Raw genomic sequence first — 10,153 nt, 5'->3', positions numbered from 1 at the left:
AACAATTAGTAATCACCCTTGCTCCTTGTGGTTCGACCTCGACTACCCTTACTAGTTGAGTTAAATTGTTTGATCGGGTACGACGACCTCTACCCCGCTTATCAAAATGGCGCCGTTGCCGGGGAGCATTGGCATGATATTAGTTATTTTGTTCTAGTTTAGACTAGGTCTTTCTTTGTTATTAATCCCTTTGTTGAGTAAGTGGAAGGTGTTTTAGAAGAACCGTGTAATCTTGAGTTCTTTGAGATTCCATTTGGAATTCCCGAAGAAGCAAACAATGGCCGCGGTTCCTATGAGGGATAATTTGGCTCCGAAGAAAGTGGTGAATCCAAGTATTGTCAAGCCACCTATTCAAGCCAATAACTTTGATGTGAAGGCTACTTTGTTGCAACTAGTCCAAGGAAACCAATTCGGAGGGGGAGCCACCGAAAACCCCAATGAACATCTTAATGAATTCTTGGATAGTTGTGACATGTTTAAAGCAAATGGAGTGTCGGAGGATGCAATCCGCCTTAGGCTCTTTCCTTATTCTTTGAGGGGGAGTGCTAAGGAATGGTTGAAGAGTTGTGAGCCCGATTCATTTAGAACTTGGAATGATGTCTCCAAGGCCTTCTTGAACAAGTACTTCCCACCACAAAGAACCGCAAGAATCAAAAGTGAGCTTCAAGGCTTCACTCAACAAGATGATGAGACCCTTTACGAAGCATGGGAAAGGTATAAGGGACTCCAAAGGTTGTGTCCTCATCACGGGATTGGATATGATGAGTTGATCAACAACTTTTATGAGGGGTTGAGCAATGAAATGAAAATTAATCTATATTCCGGCTCGGGAAAGGGGGCATTAGATAAAATTGATCACAAGACGGCCAAGGAGCTTATTGAGGAAATGGCTTCCCGAACTTTTCATTGGAATAATGATAGGCACAAGAGGAAGGGAAAGACAACCGTTGAGTCGGCCAACAATGTTGAGGTTAAAGGGTTGATAGAAGAACTTAAGCAACAAATTGCTTTGTTGAACTCAAGCAACACCTCAAGAAACTCTTCATCAAGTAAGTCTCAAGTGTATTGTTGTGAGATTTGTGGAGATCAAGGGCATCCACCAAATGAATGTCCTTTGATGATGGGAGAGGCAAATTGTATGGAGCAAGTGAATGGAGTGTGGGAATCAATTCCGGCTAGACAAGCATTCAACAACAATCAATACCATCCCGGAATGAGAGCCCATCCAAATTTTTCCAATGGCTCACAAAATGCCCAAAACCCCACTTTCCAACAAAATCCACAATTTACACCAAATTTCCAAGCCCAAAAGCAAAATCTCACCTTCCAACCAAGACCACAATTCCAACCACTAAATCAACCAACCAACCCACAATTTCAACAAAATTCCCAACCATTTCAACAAAATTCTCAACCCTTTCAACAATCCGCCCAACCTAAATCAAACATGGAGCTCATGATAGAGCACTTAATGAATTCTCAAGCCCAATTCATCAATCATTCCAACCAAAAGCAAGAGGAAGCAACATCCTCTATCAACCAACTTAGAACTCAAATGCAAGCCTTCCAAAGAATGACGGATAATCAAATCTCTCAATTGGCTTCTCAAATAAGTCAATTTCAAGCCTCAAATGGAAAGTTTCCGGGTAAAACCGAGGAAAATCCAAAGACCATTAATGCTATACATTTGAGGAGTGGTAGGGAGTTGGAAGACCGGGTGTTCGTACAGAGGAAAAAGAGTCGCAAACCGGAAGTTGTGGTTGAACCACCAAAAGTGGTTGAAGATGATCTTGTAGAGGTTGTTGTGGAAACTCCCATGGTAGTTGATGAACCTACCAAAATTGTTGAGGAACCCAAGCAACATGTTGTGAGACCATATGTGCCACCAATCCCTTTCCCTCAAAGGTTGGCAAGAGCAAAACTTGAGCAAAAATATGGGAAATTCATGCACATGATGAAAGGTGTGAACATCACCATGCCTTTTATTGATGCCATCAAGGAGATACCCGAATATGGAAAATTCTTGAAGGAGTTGATTTCCAACAAAAATTCATTGGGACCAAGTACCATGGTCAATTTATCACAAGAATGTAGTGTTATCCTATTGCACAAGATGCCACCAAAGCTTGAAGATCCGGGAAGTTTTTCCATACCATGTACAATTGGGACCGTTCATATTGAGAGAGCCTTGTGTGACTTGGGGGCAAGCATTAGCCTCATGCCTCTCAATATCTTCAAGAAATTGAATGGTTTTGAACTTTCACCTACAAGAGTATCTTTGCAACTTGCGGATAGATCGGTGAGGTATCCAATTGGCCTTGTGGAAGATGTACCACTCAAAGTGGGAAAGCTTGTGATACCTTGCGACTTCTATGTGATGGATATTCCCGAAGATTCTAAAATTCCAATCATCCTAGGACGCCCTTGCCTTGCTACGGGGGGTGTCTTGATTGATGTGAAAAATGGCAAACTATCTCTTCAAGTTGGTGATGACAAGATAGAATTCTCCTTGGAAAACTCCATCAAATCTCCTTCTATGAGTGACTCTTGTTGTAGGGTGGATGTGTTGGAGGATTGCTTGAATGAGCATAATCTTGAGCCTTCATATTTGGACCCATTTGAAGTTTGCCAAACCAAGGAGGGGGATGGAGTTGATGATGTGTTGGGAGTTGATGTGAAGGAAGATTTGGGTGAAAATGACTCAAGGGAAGATGAATTTGAAGACCAAATTAATAATGAGATTGAATCATTCTTGAACTCCCCGGATTCATTAAATCTAAGCCCTTTAGAAGATACACCTTGGTTGGATAACTCTTCAAGTGATTGGGAAGCTCAAATTGATGCCTTGGAGGCGGCTCTCAATAGAAATAGTTCGGGTCAAAAGGAGAGTCAAGAAAATTGGGATAAAAATGACACCACCATGAACCTCAATGTTGAGAAGTTGACTCCTCCACCTACTATTCCCTACCAATTTCCTTACTTTGGCGACCAAGAAGAGAGTTGCCCAACAAGTGAAACTTATGAGATTCCGTTCCTCCTACCACCTAGCTACCATTCCAAGTTTAAGGGTTCTAACTATCAAAAGGACCCAAGAAAGGAAGCCAAGGAGGGTAAGAGGAACTATGATAAGAAGTGTTGGAAGAGAGGTCGGGTGCGGTTTGCTATAGCTTGGCACTACTTGTGTCTAGTTGAAGGTTTTGATAGAGCATTTGACCGTCTCCTCCGTGCCTTGAGTGACATGGATCATGCTACTTGGAATTTCAAACAACAAAATTTTGCATGAGAGGTTTGGTGGAGTCCCTCAAGAACCACTAAGTTGTATGTATTCTCTTCCCTTACTTATACTTTCCTTGCATTTTTGTTCCCCCCAACATTTGTTCCATTGAGGAAAATTTCATGTTTTAAGTGTGGGGAGGGGATTCATTACATAAAAATCTTAAAAACTTGAAAAATTTAAAAATACCAAAAACATGTTATTTATTTTCAAATATTCAAAAAAAAAAAAATCAAAAACATGTTCTTACATTTTGGAAAATTCAAAAAAACCAACAAAAATATGTTATTTAATTTTTCCATTCTCTCCCTATGCTTTGTTCCATTGAGGACAATGTAAATCTCAAGTGTGGGGAGGGAAATATCCACTTTGTGCATATTGTTTATATTTGTATATATTTGCTTGTTAATTTGAGAAAAATACAAAATGCCTAAAAATTGAAAAAATTGAAAAAATCCAAAAATATTGCATTGTTTATATTATATATATTGCATTTGTCCTAACCATTTTGATAGGCAGCACATGAATCATCGGAGAAGACGCTTGGTAAAATTTTTCCAATCTTTTCTCTTTTATCCTTCCTTTCCTTTTTGTATATATAAGCATGGAGGAGGACGGGATATGTGATGTGGGTGTTCCTTTTGGGAACCGTTTTGGATATGCGTGTGTTGTTGATGTGTTGTTAGGACTAGAACTTGTATGCATTTAGATTAGACATGAATATATGTGTTCACTCTTGCATTCACGTAGTTTGTTCATATGTTTAGTTGCATTTCATACACGTTGCATCTTGTTTGTAAATATTTGCATAGAGGGTCTAATGTGGAGGGCATATGTTGCCAATGATGATAATTTGTTTTGCCCGTGTCATTTCCCTCTTGATAGCTCGTGCCTTTTGATGACACTTGTTAGGGTTTTTGCTTGCAAAAACCCGGAAGTCTAGCTTAACAACCAAGTTGCGACCACCTTGTGAGACCGTATTAGGCCCGAGACTTGACCTAGGTCCGATATAGCTACTAAAATGTGAGGATAGAGCCTCCTTATGGCCGGTCCATCAAACCGGTCCCTTTTAGGTCATGAGAGTAGTTCTCCTTACGTGGTATGTCATGTCAAAACGCACAAGTATGGTGCTCATTCCTTACCGTACAAGTGTCGATGTGCATGTTGAGACAATTTTATTCAATAAAGTAACCTCACAATAGCCAAATAAGCTTTTGTTATGCCCTTGAGTCAATCATTTCCTTTTGTTAACCCATTTTGAGCCTAAGCCTTATCATTTCTATTGCCAACAAAACAACTACATCCCTTAAACAACTCACCTTGGTTGAGTAGTTCGTCATTGTGGTTCTCTTGTGGAGTATATTTGGGTTAAAATTTTGACTTATCTTGAGGTGTATGATCGAAAAGCCACATGAGTGAAGTGCAACTTTGGCTACTTTTGTCTAATAAGAGGTGAACAAGTCGTGAAAAATGCAAGAAAGAAAATCAAAGAGAAAAGAAAAAAAAAATGAAGAAGAAAAACAAATAGAAAAAGAGAAAAATGAAATGAAAAAAAAAAACAAAAAGAAAAGAATGTATATTTTTGTTTCAAATAAAGGGTTTGGTAGTTTGCAAATTGAGTTTGTCTTGAAGAGTATTGAATAATTTTTGGAAATAGCAATCTTGTCACATTTTGTGAAGGAATTCATTTGCATTGGTTGAGTTTAGTGAATTGGTTAGATGTGGCGACTACTCGATCCGATAGCCTCACATGTCATAAAACGGTGCTTGCACCAATCCCTTTTTCACCTAACCCAAGCCTCATTACAACCCGGTTGTCTCTCTTGTATGTGCATCATTTGACATTTCTCTTGCGGATATTGGATATAGTACCATATTAGATTGCGGGCATGCTTCGCAAGTCGAGTTAGGAGAGTGATTTCGGTTACTTTTTGTCACAAAAATCACCCCGTTCTTTCATTTGAGTGACTAGTGAAACCCGTGAGAGTCGGTCTTTGGTCTCCTTTTGGTCAAAGGTTTGATATGGAGTCGAATCTTGCGTGTGTCGTGTCATTCTTGGGAGTATAGCTAAGTACTTCCCCTTTCCCGCCAAGAATTTGTTTCTTTGGAATCCCGTGTTGTCAATGTTGGCTACTTGAGCTAGAATTAGGGAGTTGACACCTTGGTAAGACCCGGAGACGACATCCTCCACTAATGACTCTCTTTGTTCGGTTTTTGAAAACAAAACGGCCGCTTAGATGAGGAAAGCGGTTTGGTTTTTGTGATGCATCTTATATGTTGATTCGTGCTTAAATGATGGATGTGTCGAAATTATCCGTAAGCCCCTACTTGCCTTGCATCGGAATGCATACCTCATTGTGTTTTGGTGTGAGTTGAAGGGACGGAGAAGGTCCGTTAATTGCCTTTCATCGGATATTAGTAGTTTAGATAGTACTTTTATATTAAGGGTCTTAGTTTAGTTTAAATGAGCTTACTCGAGGACGAGTAAGGTTTAAGTGTGGGGAGATTTGATAAGTAGCATTTTAGTCGTATTTTGTCCCGCATTTATACCTTATTCTGACTCGATTTTGTGTACTTAATTGTCTAAAAAGCTCATTTAATTACTAATTTATAATAATTAATCGTATTGGTTATATTTAGTAATTAGTTGGATTTTTATTTAATAATTAACATTAATATCGTTTCATTATAATTTGTAGGCGAGGCGATATAATAAAGTGGAGATTCGAGTAAGAATAAAGGGGAACGGAAATCGAGGAGTGAGACGGGTCACGGAGCAAAGCGTGTAAATCAAATGAAAACCAAAGAAATGGTCCAACAAAATCTGACCATTTGACAAAGTCAACCCTTGACTTTGACTCAAGCATCATCATCATGCATCGTCCCCTGCTTCAGTCACCATTGATGAACCATTCGTCTTCCACCTTCGTCATTCCATTCACACCATCACCAATCACCATTCTCGATCAACCTCCATTCACCATCACTAACCTCATACACCACCAGTCAATTCACCATCAACAATTCACACTCTCGCTCGCCCGACCCGCACTCCAATACCAGCAACAACCCGCATCTCCCCTGCATCAACCCGACACCATGGCTCCCCTGCAACAATCATCATCACCATTAAAACCACATCTCCATTCACCAATCATTACCACCACCGTCGTATCATCATCTCCCACCATCAGCCACCATCAAATCAGCAGCCCATCAACGAAGCCCAGAAACCCGACACCACCTCTGCCAATCAACAACAACAGTAACTACATCATCGTCAAAGAACAATCAAATCTGAACTCGGGACCAAAACCGAGTTAATATGGAACAAAGTTTCTCCATGTCGGTGCCCCGGCGATCGACATCCTCAACCGGCAGAACACACCAATTTGTTCTCTTTTTGTGAAGTCCTCGTTGCGGTATAGGGACCGGCGGCCGTCATACCGCAAAACGCACCAATTCAACTCCCTCGCATCATTTTTGTGCTCCATGCCGGTGCCCGGCAAGAAAGGCTAGCCGGCAAGACAACACACTTCAAGCTTATTTCTTCCCTTTGCTTCATTGACCTCGCTGCCAGCACAAGCCCCGGCCGCCGGTGGACCGGCAGGACACCACATTGCTGCGTTTTATCCTCACCCGTGTTTCCCCTTCCCCTTTTTCCTTTTTCTTTGTTTTTCAATTGTTTTGTTTTGTGTAAACAAAGTGTCGATTAGTTGAGTTGGTGGGGGTTATTAGGATTATTATTAGGATTAATATTATTATTATTATTATTATTATTAGTAGTAGTAGTAGTAATTAGTAGTATTATTAATTAATAAATTAGTATAAAAAGAACTACCCATTACAACTAGACATTGGACACCCTTACTCATTACTTTACCTTAGAATTAAATTAGACTAGTTCATCTTATTCTCTCTCAATATTGTAAAACCCTCATATTTCCTCTCTTATTTTCATTCAATAAAAAGTTGTTATCTTTCTTTAATTATTAGTTTAATTCTTCTTTTGTTCATTCAAGTTCTTCTCTTTTCATTAGTTTACAATTAGTAATTTTGGGTTGTATTTGGGGAATTGAAGAATCCTTCCATATTTCAATCCAAGTTCCTTTCTTTGCTATTGAGTTGGTATAATTTCTCTTCCTAATTTCATTTGTTTACATTTATTTTTCTTTCAAGTTTAATCTTAATTGTTTATGTTAGATTGTTGTTATTCTCTCTCTTGTTCATCTTTTCTCTTCTCACCATTGTTGTTTACAAGATTGAATCTTTGATTTCTCATGTTAAAGATTGAGTCTTTGTGTTTATTGAGTTAAAGTTTGTGCCTTTATTTTAATCTTCATTGTTTCTTGAATTAAATTGTCTTTCCTTATAATTTAAGTTGGATTGTTGCATGATTAGTAATAGAATTTGTACTTCCATCATGATTATGCATAAAGTTTCCATCTTTGTTGTTTCTCTTGCAATTAGGAACATGATTAGTGAGTAGTCTTCCACTAGGACTCGGTTTGACCCAATATGAGTAATTTCACTAATTGAATCTCATAAAGGCTAATTATTTGGGGAAATTGGTGAGGGTAGTTTAGAGGATTGATTTGGGTTTATGGATTGATTTTTGGGTAGTGTCGATTTATGACCCTTGTCCACCAACGAGAGTTGGTTAGGTTGTGATTTGGATACCCTAATTCGACCCTATTGCTAACCTTGGTTGAGACCGAAAGGGAGAACCGGGTAGGGCACCTCTAAATTAGCGTTTGAAATCGACCCTTGAGAGAGGGAGTGGGATGACCCGGAATACGATGAGTACTTAATGACCTTGACCGATTTCTTGACCTCCTTGGAAATGTGCACGTTTTTGGGGTTGTTGGGTGTTGAGTTAGGGATTCCGACCTTCGAACCCGAGAGGGGGGTTGGTGGGTAGTGCTAGTGTCCTACTTCGAATCCGAGAGGGGGGTCTTAGGCGAATTAGAGCCATCTCCTCCTTACTTGTCTACCCGAGTGATTAGCCTAGGGAATTAGTATGTGGAATTACGAATTGTTGTGGGAGAACCGAGTTCTAGGCCTTTTAATCATTTGAATTACAACTTGTCTTTCTTTCTTGCTAATTTACCTATTTCTTGTTTAGTTTGTATTTCATTTTGTCTTAGGTAGCTTTAGTATAACAATCTCATCCTTTTTTGTCGACTTAGCTAAGCCTAAGAATTAGAACAATTAGTAATCACCCTTGCTCCTTGTGGTTCGACCTCGACTACCCTTACTAGTTGAGTTAAATTGTTTGATCGGGTACGACGACCTCTACCCCGCTTATCACTTATGCAATTGCTTGTTCCAAGTTTTGCTCGGGACGAGCAAAAGTCTAAGTGTGGGGGTATTTGATAGCGTCAAATAGAGTCGAGTCAATTAAGTGTTGTTAGGTAAATAAAGTGGCCAAACGGAGTGATTTGTTATTGAAATAAGGAAGTTTTGGTTTGATTGCTTGCTTGAATCGGTTACAATTGATAGGATACAAAGGCTTAGAGTTCACCTTAAAAAGTCAACTCAAAGTCAACCAAGGTCAAAGCCGAGCGGTCAACAAGTCAAGGTCAAGACAAGCTTCCAAAGTCCCGACCCAAGTTCAAAGGAACGGGATAGATACACCGTTTGGAGCCCTACACCACGGAGTCAAGACAAAGGGGGAGCAAGGTGATGACAAAGAATAAGTGGCAAGAAAGTCAGACAAAACCGCAGCCTGCGGCACACACCGGAGTCTGCGGCTCCCACCGGAGCCTGCGGTTTGGTCTGCTTCGCAAAAATTAAAGACCGTGTTTTGTGGTAATTGCCTGTTTCGGTTTTTAACCTAGAAAGGAATGCATCCCTATATATACTCCATGTTTGGAACACTCCTATTATCATCTAAGCATACCTAATTATTGAATAATCAAAAAAGACTTGTATGAGAAGAACACTTAGTATTTGGGTAAAAGTTGTAAGCCTTTGTTGGATTTTAATGTCAATCTTTCCACAATTCTTGGATTCATCCATGATTATGGAAGGCTAGACCTTTATTCTTGGTGTAATTTGGAATCCTCTACTTCCTTTAAGCTTTGTAAGACTTCCTTAATCATTCTTCAATAATTATTTCATTTCCTTTTGTTTACTTGTTTATGTTTGATGTTTGTATGTTAGGAGTAATTAACCTTGCATGTTATTCATCATACTATTGCAATTTCTAGTTGTGGGTTTACATCTCTAGAAATATATGAAGCAAACTTGTGTTGTTATGAAATTGTAAAGTTTGTAACTTTATGAGTAAGGTTTGACATCCTTGGGTTAGTTGGATTAAACTCTCACAAGTTGTTCCTAGCTCTTTCATTTGGCTTTGCTCTTAATGCTCTTATGTACTATCCTTTGTGTGGTTTTCATTTGGGAAATTGTATGAGTAGAATTGTTTTCTTCTAGCTTAGGAAGGAAACTCTTATCATCTTATGAAAGTAGTATTAGGTTGTTATTGAAGGATGAAAAGGAGTGTCTTTGTGGCTTAAGGAGTAGAGTAAGACCAAGTTACACCAAGTTCTCCCTTATATTGATCTTTGCATATCAAGTGTTTGTTGATTTGATTCTTAGGAAAGTTTACATCTTTAGTTTTGTTATGCTTGTTTCCAATCAAATTCCTTTCTCCATTTATGTTACACCACTTGTTTACCATTGTTCATAATCATTGTTTGTTGATAAATTTAGTTAGTAAGTCTTAATTGTGGCTAGTGTCTTAATTAGTAAGATTTTTTTTTTTTTGGTGAAAGGTTAGCTTCTCATTAAAACCAAAGACAAACTATTACAAACTACCACAACGGTACAATTTAAGCATAATTTATGACAATTAGGAACTAACTGACATAAGCC

General features: G+C 38.9%; 1 non-coding gene across 1 annotated transcript; it reads right to left on the bottom strand.

Moving 5' to 3' along the window:
- Nucleotides 1-646: 646 nt before the first annotated feature.
- LOC141624746 (small nucleolar RNA R71) lies at nt 647-753 on the bottom strand. The gene has a single exon (XR_012534551.1). It is a non-coding gene; the product is annotated as a small nucleolar RNA R71 (small nucleolar RNA).
- Between the last annotated feature and the right edge of the window lie 9,400 nt (nt 754-10,153).

This window comes from Silene latifolia, chromosome X (genome assembly GCF_048544455.1).
Source record: "Silene latifolia isolate original U9 population chromosome X, ASM4854445v1, whole genome shotgun sequence".
NCBI classification, from domain to species: Eukaryota; Viridiplantae; Streptophyta; class Magnoliopsida; order Caryophyllales; family Caryophyllaceae; genus Silene; species Silene latifolia.
Note: the sequence above shows the minus strand (reverse complement) of the source record. Positions and strands in the feature narration are given on the sequence as shown.